This window comes from Haliotis rufescens, unplaced genomic scaffold, assembly GCF_023055435.1.
Source record: "Haliotis rufescens isolate VD_foot unplaced genomic scaffold, xgHalRufe1.0.p SCAF_14, whole genome shotgun sequence".
NCBI classification, from domain to species: Eukaryota; Metazoa; Mollusca; class Gastropoda; order Lepetellida; family Haliotidae; genus Haliotis; species Haliotis rufescens.
The window spans coordinates 32,689,393-32,708,952 of NW_025963824.1; the positions used below are offsets into that span (position 1 = coordinate 32,689,393).

A 19,560-nucleotide genomic window follows, 5' to 3' on the forward strand; every position below is an offset into this window, starting at 1 on the left:
CAGTGATCAGGACACTGCCTGAAGGTCACTGTGTGGTACTGCGCAGTTATGGCCAGGTCGGCCTCCCAAGCCAGCAGGCTATGTAGGATTTAGGCCGCAACCGGGCGATGCGAGATTTAGGACACAGGAGTTGAATGCACCAAGCTAGAGTCCAGTCTTCTGAAATCTATTGGTGCTAGTTGGAGCAGTACATTGCCTCACAAGCACAGGGCTTATTGTCATCACTATAATAAAAACTCAATATTAGTCTCTTGAACCTGGTTTTGAATGAGGTCAGTTATAGCGAATGTTAACCCGAGCTGGCTTATGTTGTGTGTGAGGACTGAGAATAGCAGCTGACCTATCAATATCGGATCGTAGATGGGGAAGGAAGGAAAGATGGTTATGTTGAAATAAGTACCCATCAATTAGAGGTGTGCAATACTTGAAATAATAATTAATACACATCACAATACGTTTGGAAAATACTGGTACAGTAAACGACGGTTATAACGAACTCAAAGGGACCACTAATTTTAGTTCGTAATAACCATAGTTCATTATTAGCATATAAACAGCATATACATGACCGGGACTAAAAAATAAGTTTGTTATATTGGTCAGTTCATTATAAGCATTTTCGTTATAAACGTAGTTTACTGTATATTGTTTTTTAAAAAATCATTCATATTTTCATCTTGTTGGCAAGGTTTAGGTAAATGACACGTCAAAATAAGATTATGGAATTCAGACACGTCAAAATGAAATTATGGAATTCAGAAAATAGCAACTGATTCCTGTGATTGAAAAAGAAAAACTATTTGTGACTAGCTTCCTGTATATGATGCCTATTACGCATACGTTCTGACCATAGCAACATCCAACAAAATGGCGGACGACTAAGCGTCCAAAACGTTGTGGAGGGTTCGAAGTATGGGCCAGTCTGGGTTATTTTTATTCAGGTGCAAAACAAATTACAGATGAGAGAATGCATTCAATATATTGTGGTATGTATCGCAATGCATAAATCATTATAACAAAAATTGCAGTCTGGCCAATACCCATCACTGCATCCGTGGAGCACAAGGATACTGAACAATCCCTGTAAAACACTGATGATTCTTGGCCTTCCCACCAGAAGAAGCACCAACAGTTGATACTGTCAATGATTGATTTTTATGTCGTTGAAGACAAATTTTAATAATTATTATTGAAATGGAAATAGACAATTTTGAATTAATGGCCATCCCTCTCCACCTGAATTACAGCATTAAAAAAACCCTGGGACTGTAATGATGATAAATGAGCTTGCACGAAGCCTCTAATGCTGTATGATCAACTACAAAATGCGGCTTCCCAGTCGCATTACATCTGTCAAAACAGTGTTCTATCACTCTGTTGAAATGAAACAGGATTCTTGCAACATATTTCCCTGCCCATTGTCCTTTCAGAAGGCATCTGATGGTACAACTATCCTTCTGTACCAGAACAGGGGGCTCAAGGGACCCACTTGTCTAAGGTGCTGCAATTCACTGTGCAGAGTTGCATCCCTTTGGGATGCCAGAAACTTACGACATGGGTTCGAATCCTGGTTCAGTCTGTTATGTCCTAGGTTTGTTAACACCATACCTGTTGTGGTGGGTTTCACCAAAGCAGTAAACGTCTCATTGAAGCTGACATACCGTCATTTAACTGGAATACTTCTCGAGCAGTGTTCCCTGTTGTACAATATACAATATTCTCTGATATACAATATACAATATTCCCTGATATACAATATACAATATTCTATGATATACAATATACCCTGTTATACAATAAATAATATTCCCTGATATACAATATACAATATTCTATGATATACAATATACAATATTCTATGATATACAATATACAATATTCTATGATATACAATATACACTATACTCTGTTATACAATATACAATATTCCCTGATATACAATATACAATATTCTATGATATACAATATACACTATTCTCTGATATACAATATACATTATTCTCTGATATACAATATTCCCTGATATACAATATACAATATTCTATGATATACAATATACAATATTCTCTGATATACAATATACAATATTTCCTGATATACAATATACAATATTCTCTGATATACAATATACAATATTCTGTGACATGCAATACTCTGTCCCTGAATTAATCATTCCTGTGTATTCCGTCTTCGTGTTTCAGGCAAACATATTCATTTTGGTGTACCCTAATCAGCAGTAGTATTAAAAACTATCTCCAAGACTCAAGAACATTTAGACAAATGGAAATGATTGATTTGCTCATCACATTTCTTCTTGTTGTTGTGTGGACATGTCAGTTAATGATCCCTGTTGTAATTCAATGTAAAAAAAATCCTAAGTCATTGTTATGCTAATGCCTGAAGCCCAGTCCCCAAATGACAACAATATGTCAGCCAATGTTTTTATTTAATCAACTCAGAAATAGGAGCTGCATTTTGGACTCAAATGTAAATCAATAAAACATGAGGGACGAGCAGTCAGCATCTATGTCCGAGGATTATTGTAGTGTTGACCTGAAACAAGTGAGACGACGTAAATACGGGAAAACTTGTCTTCCGTCCACATTGCTATGGCTCATTAATATAAATGACTTGAGAATGAGGTCAAGAGATTCCTGGCATCTATTTGTTCAGGAGGCGGAGGGAAAATCAATAAAGTTCCTGTAGCAGATTGTTGAAGCAGAGGCAGTGACTTGTACCACTGTGTTGTCCTATCTCGATAGATGGCTGCCCTGCCCGACTGGCGGATAACACCCTCTACACACCTACAGCTGGGGATAACATTGTATATACACCAACAGCTGGGGATAACATTGTATATACACCAACAGCTGGGGATAACACCAGATATACATCTACAGCTGGGGATAACATGGTATATACACCTACAGGCAGGGATAACATGGTATATACACCAACAGCTGGGGATAACATGGTATATACATCTACAGCTGGGGATAACATGGTATATACACCTACAGGCGGGGATAACATGGTATATACACCAACAACTGGGGATATTATTAGATATACACCAACAGCTGGGGATATTATTAGATATACACCAACAGCTGGGGATAACACCATATATACACCAACAGCTGGAGATAACATCATATTTACACCTACTGCTGGGGATAACATTGTATATACTCCTACAGGTGGGGATAACATGATATATACACCTACAGGTGGGGATAACATGGTATATACACCTACAGGTGGGGATAACATGGTATATACACCAACAGCTGGGGATAACATGGTATATACACCAACAGCTGGGGATAACATGGTATATACACCAACAGCTGGGGATAACATGGTATATACACCTACAGCTGGGGATAACATGGTATATACACCAACAGCTGGGAATAACATCATACTTACACCTACTGCTGGGGATAACATTAAATATACACCTACAGCTGGGGTTAACATGGTATATACACCTACAGCTGGGGATAACATGGTATATACACCAACAGCTTGGGATATTATTAGATATACACCATCAGCTGGGGATAACACCATATACACTTTCAGGCAGGTATAATACCATTTATCATACCTCCATGTCAGAATGATGAGATCTGATTGGTCCACGTGATCTTGATAAAATACTGTGTCACCCCCGCCTTGGAGGGTAGTAGATTTCTCAGGGGAGGTAATAAATCCCTTATACCCCGCCACGAGCAATACAAGCTGCACAGGGATTTTATACCCTTATACCCAGCTTCAAAGCAAAAAGCTGCACTCTTTTTCCGAGTCAATGGAAGTCACATGACATCGCGCAAGTTAACCTCAGCTCAATCTAACAGCTGTTTTCTATCAATTTTGATTTTGTGTTAATTCTTTTACAATGTCACTTTGAAACATGTCCAGAGATAAATTCCTTGAAGCAGGATCACTCAGGGTACATGGGCCTGTACGTGCTCTGCGTTAGGTTTGATAAAACGAGCCGGAGGATAATACCATATGTACACCTACAGCTGGGGACACCACCATGTATACATTTACAGACTGATAATATGATATATACACATAGAAGTGGCGATAACACCATATATCCACCTAGCGGTGAAGATAACACCATATGTACACCTGAAGCTGGGGATAAAGCTATACCTACACCTAGAGACTTGGATGATATCATATGTGCGCCTTGCTTTGGAGATTACACCATATACACACCTTCAGCTTGGGAAAACAAATACTGGTTGCATAACACCCATTGTGCATTTTACTGGTGCTAAAGTTACGCTCCATTTCTAAGCCTACACTTGCATTATACAGTCTATCATCATGAATCCTTGCATTGTTGCACACACTGCAACAATTATGTAGATCATGTAGGTTCAACACATTAACTAGTTACATGATGTCTTTAAACTAGCCTAATATTATTTTTACTGTTATACTGTGTATTGTTGTAGTTCAGGCTTGTGCTGTATACATCACTATGGTGGGAGTCTGGGACCAATACAGTCACTCTAGTGGCAGTCTGGGTCCCCTCACTCTAGTGGCAGTGTGGTCCCCTCACTCTAGTGGCAGTCTGGGTCCCCTCACTCTAGTGGCAGTCTGGGTCCCCTCACTCTAGTGGCAGTCTGGTCCCCTCACTCTAGTGGCAGTGTGGTCCCCTCACTCTAGTGGCAGTCTGGGTCCCCTCACTCTAGTGGCAGTCTGGGTCCCCTCACTCTAGTGGCAGTCTGGGTCCCCTCACTCTAGTGGCAGTGTGGTCCCCTCACTCTAGTGGCAGTCTGGGTCCCCTCACTCTAGTGGCAGTCTGGGTCCCCTCACTCTAGTGGCAGTCTGGGTCCCCTCACTCTAGTGGCAGTCTGGGACCCCTCACTCTAGTGGCAGTCTGGGTCCCCTCACTCTAGTGTCAGTCTGGGTCCCCTCACTCTAGTGTCAGTCTGGGTCCCCTCACTCTAGTGGCAGTCTGGGTCCCCTCACTCTAGTGGCAGTCTGGGTCCCCTCACTCTAGTGGCAGTCTGGATCCCCTCACTCTAGTGGCAGTCTGGGTCCCCTCACACTAGTGGCAGTCTAGGGTCCCCTCACACTAGTGGCAGTCTGGGTCCCCTCACACTAGTCGCAGTCTGGGTCCCCTCACTCTAGTGGCAGTCTGGGTCCCCTCACTCTGGTGGCAGTCGAGGTTCCATCACTCTAGTTGCAGTCTGGGACCCCTCACTCTAGTGGCAGTCTGGGTCCCCTCACTCTAGTGGCAGTCTGGGTCCCCTCACACTAGTGGCAGTCTAGGGTCCCAGTACAGTCAGTCAGCTACTTTGGCCACCAGTTAGAAGCCTTAGTCAGGTTAAGTCGTGTTGGGTCTGGTATGCTCGGCTAGTTGATGTCAATTATTAACATGTTACAATTTACTGAATTTACCACCCACTCACGCAACCACTCAAACATCCACCAAGAGTGTGCTATGGGCCAGATCTAATTGTTACATAAGAATATTTTACCCAAGGTTGGTAATGTCACTGTTGCATTATAAAAGTGAATTTTCCAGGCGTATGAAGGAGGAATGTGCGTAATGATTCCAGTGATTGATATGAGCTGTCGGGGTTATGATGACAATCGACCAAGTCACCTAGGCTTACCACCAGCCCCATATTGTCACCTCTTGTGTCAAGCATGGGTTTGTTGGGACCTATATTCTAACCTAGAAGTCTCACAAGAGAACAGAGCTTGATCTGAGAACACCCTCGTTTACACCACTAAGGATTAATTTTCAATTTTCTGAGAATTAAGTCTTTAAAAGGCGTTTAGAAGTGATACACATAAGGAAGAGAATTTGTGGATGTCAACTTCTGTATTACGAGGAACACAACATTTTGGAGTACATGCTTACTGATGAAGAAGTAAAAAATGCTCCGAAATGTTGTGTTCCTCGTAATAAAGAAATTGACATCCATAAATTCTCTTTCCTAATAAGAGAATTGTTGTGTATTTTTCAAGATTTATTAAGTTGATTTTTTTTGTAGCATTAGGGATTGGTCAATAATAATAAGATGGATGGGATTGCCTCTTAGGACCGTATCATATTTTACAGCCCCCAATGATCCACCCCCCTCCAATTTTATTTAACATTTTAAAACAGGTTAAAGCCCACCCATCACCACCCCCTAATCTCACTGGCCCTCACACTCCCTATCTTCAATTCACAGACCTTAAAGAATGTTCAAGTTTAGATATAAAGAAATAATATAGCTGGGTCATTTTCCCATGATAAGTGGTAGTATAAGTGGGTTATGTTCCAGTCAGTTTAGTGTTTTATCTCCTACCCAACCCACAACTCCCTCCACCTTGATTCCACTTACTCCCTCTCATGGTCATCTGTAGTATAAGTGGGTTATGTTCCAGTCATTATAGTGTTTTATCTCCCACCCAACCCACAACTCCCTCCACCTTGATTCCACTTACTCCCTCTCATGGTCATCTGTAGTATAAGTGGGTTATGTTCCAGTCATTATAGTGTTTTATCTCCCACCCAACCCACACAACGCCCTCCATCTTGATTCCACTTACTCCCTCTCATGGTCAGCTGTAGTATAAGTGGGTTATGTTCCAGTCATTATAGTGTTTTATCTCCTACCCAACCCACAACTCCCTCCACCTTGATTCCACTTACTCCCTCTCATGGTCAGCTGTAGTATAAGTGGGTTATGTTCCAGTCATTATAGTGTTTTATCTCCTACCCAACCCACAACTCCCTCCACCTTGATTCCACTTACTCCCTCAACCTTGATTCCACTTACTCCCTCCACCTTGATTCCACTTACTCCCTCTCATGGTCATCTGTAGTATAAGTGGGTTATGTTCCAGTCATTATAGTGTTTTATCTCCCACCCAACCCACACAACGCCCTCCATCTTGATTCCACTTACTCCCTCTCATGGTCAGCTGTAGTATAAGTGGGTTATGTTCCAGTCATTATAGTGTTTTATCTCCTACCCAACCCACAACTCCCTCCACCTTGATTCCACTTACTCCCTCTCATGGTCAGCTGTAGTATAAGTGGGTTATGTTCCAGTCATTATAGTGTTTTATCTCCTACCCAACCCACAACTCCCTCCACCTTGATTCCACTTACTCCCTCTCATGGTCATCTGTAGTATAAGTGGGTTATGTTCCAGTCATTATAGTGTTTTATCTCCTACCCAACCCACAACTCCCTCCACCTTGATTCCACTTACTCCCTCCACCTTGATTCCACTTACTCCCTCCACCTTGATTCCACTTACTCCCTCTCATGGTCATCTGTAGTATAAGTGGGTTATGTTCCAGTCATTATAGTGTTTTATCTCCTACCCAACCCACAACTCCCTCCACCTTGATTCCACTTACTCCCTCCACCTTGATTCCACTTACTCCCTCCACCTTGATTCCACTTACTCCCTCTCATGGTCATCTGTAGTATAAGTGGGTTATGTTCCAGTCATTATAGTGTTTTATCTCCTACCCAACCCACAACTCCCTCCACCTTGATTCCACTTACTCCCTCAACCTTGATTCCACTTACTCCCTCCACCTTGATTCCACTTACTCCCTCTCATGGTCATCTGTAGTATAAGTGGGTTATGTTCCAGTCATTATAGTGTTTTATCTCCCACCCAACCCACACAACGCCCTCCATCTTGATTCCACTTACTCCCTCTCATGGTCAGCTGTAGTATAAGTGGGTTATGTTCCAGTCATTATAGTGTTTTATCTCCTACCCAACCCACAACTCCCTCCACCTTGATTCCACTTACTCCCTCTCATGGTCAGCTGTAGTATAAGTGGGTTATGTTCCAGTCATTATAGTGTTTTATCTCCTACCCAACCCACAACTCCCTCCACCTTGATTCCACTTACTCCCTCTCATGGTCATCTGTAGTATAAGTGGGTTATGTTCCAGTCATTATAGTGTTTTATCTCCTACCCAACCCACAACTCCCTCCACCTTGATTCCACTTACTCCCTCCACCTTGATTCCACTTACTCCCTCCACCTTGATTCCACTTACTCCCTCCACCTTGATTCCACTTACTCCCTCCACCTTGATTCCACTTACTCCCTCCACCTTGATTCCACTTACTCCCTCCACCTTGATTCCACTTACTCCCTCCACCTTGATTCCACTTACTCCCTCCACCTTGATTCCACTTACTCCCTCCACCTTGATTCCACTTACTCCCTCTCATGGTCAGCTGTAGTATAAGTGGGTTATGTTCCAGTCATTATAGTGTTTTATCTCCCACCCAACCCACACAACGCCCTCCATCTTGAATCCACTTACTTCCTCCCATGGTCAGCTGTAGTATAAGTGGGTTACGTTCCAGTCATTATAGTGTTTTATCTCCCACCCAACCCACACAACGCCCTCCATCTTGAATCCACTTACTTCCTCTCATGGTCAGCTGTAGTATAAGTGGGTTACGTTCCAGTCATTATAGTGTTTTATCTCCCACCCAACCCACACAACGCCTTCCATCTTGATTCCACTTACTTCCTCTCATGGTCAGCTGTAGTATAAGTGGGTTACGTTCCAGTCATTATAGTGTTTTATCTCCCACCCAACCCACACAACGCCCTCCACCTTGATTCCACTTACTCCCTCTCATGGTCAGCTGTAGTATAAGTGGGTTACGTTCCAGTCATTATAGTGTTTTATCTCCCACCCAACCCACACAACGCCCTCCATCTTGAATCCACTTACTCCCTCTCATGGTCATCTGTAGTATAAGTGGGTTATGTTCCATTTATTAAAGTGTTTTATCTCCTACCCAACACCTCCCATGGCCAGGGGGCCATGCTTCTACTAGCCAGTGTTGGTAAACAACAAACTATGTGTTATATCCTAGTGAGTCAGCCTGTTTTATAGCCCCCCCCCCCCCCCTCCCCTGCTGACAGCTTCATCCCACATCCCCGTCCTACCAACTGACTGACAGACTGTGGAAGCTGATCTCGGCCTGCTTGCTGCCCGCCCTATTTTGGACTTCAGTAACCCATCGTGACCTATTTTTTTCTGGTACTGAGAACAAAGACAGCTTCTCTACTGCAGCAGGCGGAAAGTAGTGCTGGGGTCACATGACCAGCTGGCCAGCCAATAAGGGGCTGATTCTGCCCACTAGATCAATGAGAAAACAGTGATCATGATGTTATGCTGCTGCTGCAGTGGGCAGTTGGGAGGAGGGAGCTGAGGGGGGATGTAGGAATCCTGCTTTACACAGGGACTATTTCTTTCTCCCCTCTACTGACCCTTGAGTTGTGTGTGGAGCTCACACTGGCCAGTGCTTGATGCTTGATGCTTGATGCCTGGTCCAGCCACAGTGTAACACTTGTTTGTTAACACACCGTATCTCATCTTTAGCCATGTAGTACGTAGTTATATACTGGCTTGTATCCCCCAGCTGGCAGCCTACTGATCCACTGGCCTGGGATGACACAGTTTCATGAATGTTTCATACTGACAGCCTTAAACAGACTCGCATCTGTGCTGAGTACTTGACTTGTTTGTAAGCTGTTCCCCCATTGGTACGGTCACATGTTGGTTGCAGTCGATCAAAGAGTGGCTTGATTTGGGTTGGGTCACCTGTTCTGATTTATGCTGCCAACATTTGGCAATGTTAATAATCTAAGGATTACCTGTTGTCGATATCTGAGATGGAATAAGAACATTTGAAAGAGCGTACGGAGCAGAGTGTCGGGAGGGGTGGATGGGTGGGGATTTTTCTTAGCCTCAGCATATTTTGTTTCTCTCATTGTTTCAAGACATGCATTTTCTCTCTGAAAATAGGAAACTCACAATTTGTGTTTAACAATAGGATTATTTACAGAGCATCCAGCATTCTTGGCGAACATTTTTGTTGTTGTAAAGCTAGAGCCAACTCTTTTTCAATATTTGCAAGTTATTTTTGAAACTTTAATACTTTTGCAAAAATAGATGGTAATTCATCTGTAAAATATGACAATAAGTTGCTTTCTCCTTTAGGTTGGGGGGACATGGGTGGCCCAGTCGCCTAAGGCACTGATATTCACTGTGTAGAGTTGTGTCCCTTGGGCATGCCAGAAGCCTATGATTGTGGGTTCGAATTCCGGTTTGCCCTGATTATGTTTCTAGGTTTGTCAGTACCATACCTGTGCTCGTGGGTTTCACTGAAGTGGTAAACATCTGAGACCTTCTGGCTTTCCTCCCACATTAAGCTGACATGCCGTGATATAACTGGAATACTGTTAAAAGTGGAGTTAAACCCAACTCACTCACTCACTCCCTCGTTTAGGTTGGGCCTTGATTGCTCTATTGATAAGCACATGTGGATACCAATCCTCTGTTGTATTGACATCATTAGTATCATTGTTATCCTTCGCTGGACTAACATTTAGTTTCTGAAATGGAAAGATTTTTCAGAAAAAAAAATGTCCTTATCTTATCTTAAGAAAATATGATGAAAAGGAGCCAAGAGAGACTCATTTTCAGAAACTCCAGTAATCTAGACTTGCCAACTATTTTCTCCCCCTCCTTAAAAATACTTAATATGCCTGTGAAGAAATTGAGGCCATTTGAGATGCATTGCTGGTCAAATTGAAAGAATTGGGTTTAGTGTCACCCCCCCCTCCCTCTCCCTCTCCCTCTATCTATCTATCTATCTATCTATCTATCTATCTATCTATCTATCCATCCATCCATCCATCCATCAATCCATCAATCCATCCATCCATCCATCATCCATCCATCCATCCATCCATCCATCCATCTATCTATCTATCTATCTATCTCAATCTCAAATCTCCTGTCCTCGTGTTAGGTTCATTTCATGAAAAGTAACTAATAATTAAATACACCCAGCCAAAGGAACCTACTGATTTATTCATCACGACTGGAATGAAGCACTGCATTGGGGTTGTACAGCTGGTGCCGGTGCCTTCGTCAAGTCATTCAAGACTTACTGCATACCATTGACAAAGTCCTACTGACAGCAATCTTTGTTTATCTTGTTCTGTTTTTTTTATGTATTTGCAAAAAGTCTTTTGGGGGGACATTCCACATGTGAAATGTGAGTCAGCCCACACAGGTTTACAAAGAAACAAACCTGAAATTTATGGAGGAATTAACCTTTGTGAAAATGAGAACCATGACAGTCATTGCATGACAGCCTGCTGGGAGAAGTAGGCTGGCACTTACTCACAGACATAGTTCCCTCCTTTAAAAATATATGCCTGCTAAAAAGAGAAAAATCCAAATCCAAGAAAAATATTTTTTTACACTGTTTTTTTTAATGATTATTTTCTGTTGCATGTAACAATATCATTTTATCATGATTCTATTACTAATAACACTGGACATAGTAATGTATACTTGCTACACAAACTAAACAGTTATCAGCTAAACAATGAATGACAATTTGATAAAAAGTTGTTAAAAGAAGTTCGACCATCATACAGCACAAGCGCTGATCCATATTTTAGGGGTACAATGACACACAGTGTTTGTTTGTTTGTTTGTTTGTTGTTTAAAGCAGCACTCAACAATTTTCTAGCTATATGGCGGCGGTCTGTAAATAATCGAGTCTGGACCAGACAATCGAGTGATCGATGTCATGATCATTGATCCACACAATTGGAATACGATGACATGCATCAACCAAGTCAGCAAGACTGACCACGTCGCCCCTTACGGCAAGCAGAGTCACCTTTACGCAAGCGTGGGTTGCTGAAGACCTATTCTAACCAGGATCTTCACGGGTGTTAGTGTATATTGATGTAGAGTATTTAGTCGTGTAATGTTGTTGTGTGATCTCTTCTTTTAAGTTGGTTAAAATAAATATATCCATCAATCATGTACTTTAATTTTTTGGTTGTAGTTCCGTGCTCGAAACCTGCTATGACAACGTCTTTAGTCATTTTAATTTCGAACTGTGTTTTATTTAATATCCGGGGGGGCACAGGTGGCCCAGTCGTCTAAGGCGCCGCGATTCGCTGTGCAGAGTTGCATCCCTTGGGGATGCCAGAAACCTATGATTGTGGGTTTGAATCCCGGTTCGCCCCGATTATGTTTCTAGGTTTGTCAGCACCATACCCGTGGCCGTGGGTTTCACTGAAGTGGTAAACGTCTGAGACCTGCATCACTTCAGGCTTTCCTCCCACATTAAGCTGACACGCTGTGATATAACTGGAATACTGTTAAGAGCGGCGTTAAACCCAACTCACTCACTCACCCACTATTTAATATCCATTTTTTTCGTTGACAGTGAGTAATTGTGGCCTAGAGCTGAGGCAATCTAGACTTGCCAAAGTATTATGGACTTGATTTGGAATAAATTTTGATTAGTCTAGGCTCTTGGAGACAGATAGGCGAAGGGTTTCCAAACCAGATTATGTGTGTGCTTTACAGAGAGCTTTGGGGGTCAGTTGCTATGCAGAGTTGTGCCCTTGGGCATGACATAAATGGTTTACTTGACTTGTGTGTTTGAATCCCCGTATTCCCTGATACATCTTCCTGAGGCAAGGGAGTTAACTGACCATAAATCGACATCCAACTGCTGTGCAGTACCGCCAACTCAGCATCAACAGATATTTTTCAAATCTTTTCGTGTTTTTTATCAAGGTGCTCATGTTATTTGATGCACTTCGTGAATAAGACACGTTTTATCACATTATAGATTTTGATTATTGATCAGATCGTTTTGACTGGGTGCCGCCATTTTGTTTGAAGCAAATGCAGGTGATAACAGGGACATAACTTATAACAGTCACTGGTGGCGCTTTGATTCCCCAGAAATTCCAGCCTAGTTTGGCAGGGGTCTTTTACATAAATTGCCATCAGTCTGGACTAGTACAAACAGCCACACACGCACGTGCATGCACATCGTATAGAAGTGCAATAATCTTGGACGCAAGTTAAACCCCACCTCACCTCACCTCACCTCACCTCACCTCACCTCACCTCACCTCACCATCTTCCAGAGGCAAGAGAGTTAACTGACTATAAAAGTCCAGTGTCCACCCTTGCCGAACTAGGCTGGTATTATGGAGTTACATTTTGGCTGGACTAATGAGTCTATGCATAGTCCATAGTGATACGAGAGGTGCAATTTGATTTGTCTATAGGAGAGACTTAGAAGGGACATAACTGGTAATAGCCTCTGGTGGCGCTAGAATCGAGCCCAGTAATTCCAGCCTGGTTTGGCAAGGGTGGAAACTGGACTTTTAAAGTCAGTTAACTCCCTTGCCTCGGGAAGATGCACCTCACCTCACAAATGAACTTCTGTATACCATTTGTGCTACAGGCAACAGAAATTGGCCCAATCATTCAATGTAACTATTTCACCTTTTTGTGAAATATACTAAGAGACTCCTTATGTGTCCTCCTCATTGGTTTTTTAATTTATCATTTCTGAAATATAGGATCCATAAACCAATGAAAATAAGAAAATTAATTAAACCCTGATTACGTCAGCCATGTTTATTCGGTGGTGAGGTAGCTTAGTGGTTAAGGCGTTAGCTCAGCTTCCTGCAGGCTTGGGTTGAATTCTCCCACATGGGTACAATGTAGGAAGCCCATGTCTGGTACCACCACCACCCCCCCCCCCCCCCAAAAAAAAAATATGATATTTCTGGAATGTTGGGCCCCTGAACATCCGGGGTAGAATAGGTCTTCAGCAACCCATGCTTGCCATAAAAGGCGACTATGCTTGATGTAGGAGGCGACTAATAGGATCAGGTGGTCAGGCTTGCTGACTTGGTTGATGCATGTCATCAATCCAAATTGCATGGATCGATGCCCTTGATGTCAATCACAGGATTGTCTGGTCCAGACTCGATTATTTACAGACCGCTTTTATATTGCTGGAATATCGCTGAGCGCGGAGATAAACAACAAACAAACAAACAAATCTGGAATGTTGCTAAAAGTAGCAAAGAAAATACCTACTCACTCACTCAGCCATGCACCCCTGAGGGGACTGGGAACAGGGCAGATGGTGTTATCACTCCTGTCAATGCCTCCTGTATAGAACAGTCAATAAACACTCAACCTTGCCTGGTATGTCACACCCCAGGCCACAGGGCACTCATTACAACTGTGTTTCCTCTGCCATAAATAACATTTACAGCCCAGTTGGAAATAGGGTAGCAGTGTGTTGTTGTGTGACATTGTAGCACTCGGTGAATAACACAGATACAGATATTGTTGGAAATAATGGTAGCAGTGTGTTGTTGTGTGACATTGTAACACTCGGTGAATAACACAGATACAGATATTGTTGGAAATAGGGTAGCAGTGTGTTGTTGTGTGACATTGTAACACTCGGTGAATAACACAGATACAGATATTGTTGGAAATAAAGGTAGCAGTGTGTTGTTGTGTGACATTGTAACACTCGGTGAATAACACAGATATGGCCTGGTTGGAAATAAGGGTAGAAGTGTCTTGTGTGACATTGTAGCACTCGGTGAATAACACAGATATAGATATAGTTGGAAATAAGTGTAGCAGTATGTTGTTGTGGGAGATTGTAACACTCGATGAATAACACAAATATAGCCCAGTTGGAAATAAGGGTGGCAGTGTATTGTTGTGGGAGATTGTAACACTCGGTGAATAACACAAATATAGCCAAGTTGGAAATAAGGGTAGCAGTGTGTTGTTGTGTGACATTGTAACACTCGGTGAATAACACAAATATAGCCAAGTTGGAAATAAGGGTAGCAGTGTGTTGTTGTGTGACATTGTAACACTTGGTGAATAACACAGATATAGCCAAGTTGGAAATAAGGGTAGCAGTGTGTTGTTGTGTGACATTGTAACACTCGGTGAATAACACAGATATAGATATAGTTGGAAATAAGTGTAGCAGTATGTTGTTGTGGGAGATTGTAACACTCGATGAATAACACAAATATAGCCCAGTTGGAAATAAGGGTGGCAGTGTATTGTTGTGGGAGATTGTAACACTCGGTGAATAACACAAATATAGCCCAGTTGGAAATAAGGGTAGCAGTGTATTGTTGTGGGAAACTGTAACACTCTGTGAGTAACTTCCCATACGTTAACACAGACTTATGGCCACCGTTATGGCGCTAAAGTTGCTCTTTGGAACATGTTACATCATTTAGGAATGCATATATCTAAAGTTAGGCACAGGTTGCAAATATTTTATGGTAATACAGTTTAAAAATCATTTTATTGTTCTGTGTCTTGTTTACACACATTAAGTTTGCATCAATTTACAAGTATTCAATTTAAGTGATGTTACATGAATGGTCCAGCAGGTGCTCAATGTTGCTTTGATAAAAAAAATGTATTTTGCACATTCACTAATTTAGTTTCATCTGTTTGATGACAGATTTATGGGAGAAAAACTTTACTGGACTTGTTGAACTACTGCAAGAGATGCTCTACTTGTCCGACAGGCTGTTGTACTAGACTCGGGCCTTGGACAAGTGGCTAACGTGACAGACTGTTTATGTTTGACAAGGGGAGATGTTTATGTGGCAGCAGTACAAATGATACATCGATGGTTGTTTGCGCTTGGTCGGGCAGCACAAATATACAGTTTTACGTTACATCTCAATAATCATTGTACAGGATAATTTCATTTTGAATATTGAGCGATCGATGCCTTTGTTGTATTTTGAATTATATGTGGAAAGCAGGGATTGTGATTGTTTTTCGCAGGCTTATTTCTATACTGCCCAACTTTACTAAGGAACAAATTAGTCATCATTAGTCAAAGGTGTGCTAAATGTTGAGCAGCATTGTAGTTATAGATTAGGTGTATGTTGACTATTTTATCATTGTTTATTAGTTGAGCTTACGAGACCAAAGACACATTTAATAGACTCGTGCTTCAGACTATTCAACTGTCTTATGCTGTTGTAATTGCATTTCTGAGCGACAATCGTTGTAAACGATGTAAATTACATATAACAAGGAATAAAAAAATCATGAGATGTTCTTGTCAGCCTCCGTTTAGGAGATGTTCTTGTCAGCCTCTGTTTAGATGTTCCTTTCAGCCTCTGTTTAGGAGATGTTCCTTGCAGCCTCTGTTTAGGAGATGTTCCTTGCAGCCTCTGTTTAGGAGATGTTCCTTGCAGCCTCTGTTTAGGAGATGTTCTTGTCAGCCTCTGTTTAGGAGATGTTCTTGCAGCCTCTGTTTAGATGTTCCTTTCAGCCTCTGTTTAGGAGATGTTCCTTGCAGCCTCTGTTTAGATGTTCCTTTCAGCCTCTGTTTAGGAGATGTTCTTGTCAGCCTCTGTTTAGGAGATGTTCTTGTCAGCCTCTGTTTAGATGTTCCTTTCAGCCTCTGTTTAGGAGATGTTCCTTTCAGTCTCTGTTTAAGTCCTATGTTATTACACCTGGTGTCGTCACTGTTATGTCCGGCCTCCCTCTACCACAGGATTAAGTCCTGTGTTATTTTATCTGGTGTCATCACTGTTGTGTCCGGCCTCCCTCTACCACAGGATTAAGTCCTCTGTTATTTTATCTGGTGTCATCACTGTTGTGTCTGGCCTCCCTCAACCACAGGATTAAGTCCTATGTTATTACACCTGGTGTCATCACTGTTGTGTCCGGCCTCCCTCAACCACAGGATTAAGTCCTGTGTTATTACATCTTGTGTCATCACTGTTGTGTCCGGCCTCCCTCTACCACAGGATTAAGTCCTCTGTCATTACATCTTGTGTCATCACTGTTGTGTCCGGCCTCCCTCAACCACAGGATTAAGTCCTATGTTATTACATCTTGGATCGTCACTGTTGTGTCCGGCCTCCCTCAACCACAGGATTAAGTCCTCTGTAATTACATCTGGTGTCATCACTGTTGTGTCCGGCCTCCCTCTACCACAGGATTAAGTCCTCTGTTATTTTATCTTGTGTCATCACTGTTATGTCCGGCCTCCCTCAACCACAGGATTAAGTCCTGTGTTATTACATCTGGTGTCATCACTGTTGTGTCCGGCCTCCCTCTACCACAGGATTAAGTCCTCTGTTATTTTATCTGGTGTCATCACTGTTGTGTCCGGCCTCCCTCAACCACAGGATTAAGTCCTGTGTTATTACATCTGGTGTCATCACTGTTGTGTCCGGCCTCCCTCAACCACAGGATTAAGTCCTGTGTTATTACATCTGGTGTCATCACTGTTATGTCCGGCCTCCCTCAACCACAGGATTAAGTCCTGTGTTATTACATCTGGTTTCATCACTGTTGTGTCCGGCCTCCCTCTACCACAGGATTAAGTCCTGTGTTATTACATCTTGTGTCATCACTGTTGTGTCCGGCTTCCCTCAACCACAGGATTAAGTCCTCTGTTATTACGATGCAGAAATACTACAGAGCAAAATCATCAACAGTATTTTTTGTTATGGTGAGGTGAAAATCAATAACGTGGTGTATAAGACGGGGCCTTGCTAGCGATGGTGCTCTCTATGGGAGGTTGTTTCCAGGAAGGCCAGTGAGATGAGGAAGTGCTATGTTTGGATTTGCTGCCTACGTGGGCTATATATAGATGGAATATTGATCACAGACAGGCTGAGATACTCAAACATACGATCACAGAGGTGCACGTGATCACAGAGTTTGGTCACATGATTGTTGTGGTGCACATGTGATCACTTTTGTTCACATAATGACAGCAGCGCATGTGGTCACAGATGTTCACATGTGATCTCAGAGTTTGGTCACATGATGCTTGTAGTCACAGTGATCACATGTACACCTCAGTGATCATGTGACCAAACTCTGTGATCACTTGTCACCATCTGTGATCACCAGAATTTGGTCACATAATCCTTACCGAAGTGATGCATGATCAATACTAGTTTTTTGTTCCACCCCTAATGGCTTCTGAGCCCCTTTTTTTTGAAGCAACCCATGCATGATGTGAAAGGCGGGATAGGGTGGTCAGGCTCGCTGACTTGGTTGATGCATGTCATCATATCCTAATTGCGTAGATCAATGCTTATGATTTCTATCACCATGATCACTGGATTGTCTGGTCCAGACACGATTATTTGCAGAACACAATAATGTAGCTGAAATATTGCGGAGTGTAAAACAAACAAACAAACAAACAAACAAACAAACAAACAAACAGGCTCGCTAACATGGTTTATGCATCACAATTGCGTAGATCAATTATTCATGATGTCAATCACTGGAGACCTCCTCCGTGGTCTGGTGGTAGAGCGTCCGCCTGGAGAGCGGAAGGTCCGGAGTTTGATCCCCGGCCACGTCATACCAAAAGATGTTAAAAGATGGTACTTGTTGTTACCCTGTCTGGCGCTCGGCATTAAGGGGCTAAAACAAGGACTGGTCGGCTCGGAGTCAGTATACTGTGTCTGAGTGGGGTATTCATGTTAAACTGCGGCATGGTATCTCAGTGAGCTAGCACTATAAATCGGCATCAGTCCTGACTAGTACAAGCAGCCACACAAACACACACACGTGCATGCACGTCACTATATAAGTGCAATAATCTTGGACGCTACGATAAACCCCATTTCACCTCACCTCACCTCACCGTCAATCACTGGATTGTCAGTCCAGACTCCATTATTTGCACTCCAGCATCATATAGCTGGAATATTGCTGAGTGCAGCGTTAAACAACAAACATACAAACTGGGAGAATGCTGGTTGGGTGTATCAGTGCACTGAGTCAGTCTCCACTGGGGGATGTTGGATAGTGTGTACCATCTCCTGTTCCTCCTGGCTCCCGCCATTGCTCGAATGAATGCGGTATTGATTCAGTTAAGAGACATCTTTCACAGTTCTCTGTTGTGGACGTTTCACAATTTGGTGAGCTCTCCAGGAACTGATACTCCCAAACACACCGAGGCAGGCCGTGGTCTTGACCCAGTGCACATGCACTTGGCGTCAACACAACAGACAAGGGCAACATTAGCTATGAATGCAAGACCACTCATTCAAAGGTTCTAGGAGGTTCAAGGCATAGAAGGCTCAGGCTTGAAAAAGCCTTAAGTTTGAAAAGGTCTTAATGTTAAGGTTATGACATGACTAAGGGTTTGGTTGAAAATGTAAAGCCATGAGCTTGGGAATTGGAGTTATGTGTGGAAATACTGGAAAGAATAACATCATTGGGATACCTTAAGGTGAAACAATACATTAGTCACAGTATGACAGTGATGCAAGAGAACGATGATGTGCAGCATGCAGACAACTGAAGCCAGTGGCATGTCAGATTGAAGACCCTTTTATCTCCTGCCCTTGTGGATCAGTGGGTTACAATACTAAACATGATACGCGAGGTTGCAGGTTTGATTCTCGTTGTGGAATTTTCATGTGAAATAAATTGTGACTTTTAGCCAGACTAAAATCAGTGTTAGAGACATATTTATAGAATGATTTTACATCTTTGGTGATGTAACACTCTTCATGTAAGTTAGAAAGTCAAGGGCACTCTCTCAGAGTACAAGCAACTTGTTTGTGGACTTTCCACTATTTGAGGAAACCTTAAGAACAATATTCCTGACTTTTGTGCCATTGCTGGTCAGGTGACACAGGTCACAT

General features: G+C 42.4%; 1 protein-coding gene across 1 annotated transcript in view; it reads left to right on the forward strand.

Annotated features, from left to right (window-relative positions):
• Positions 1-19,560, forward strand: part of LOC124117148 (protogenin-like) — a 70,674-nt gene that overhangs the window by 27,340 nt on the left and 23,774 nt on the right. The gene's annotated exons all lie outside the window — the stretch shown is intronic.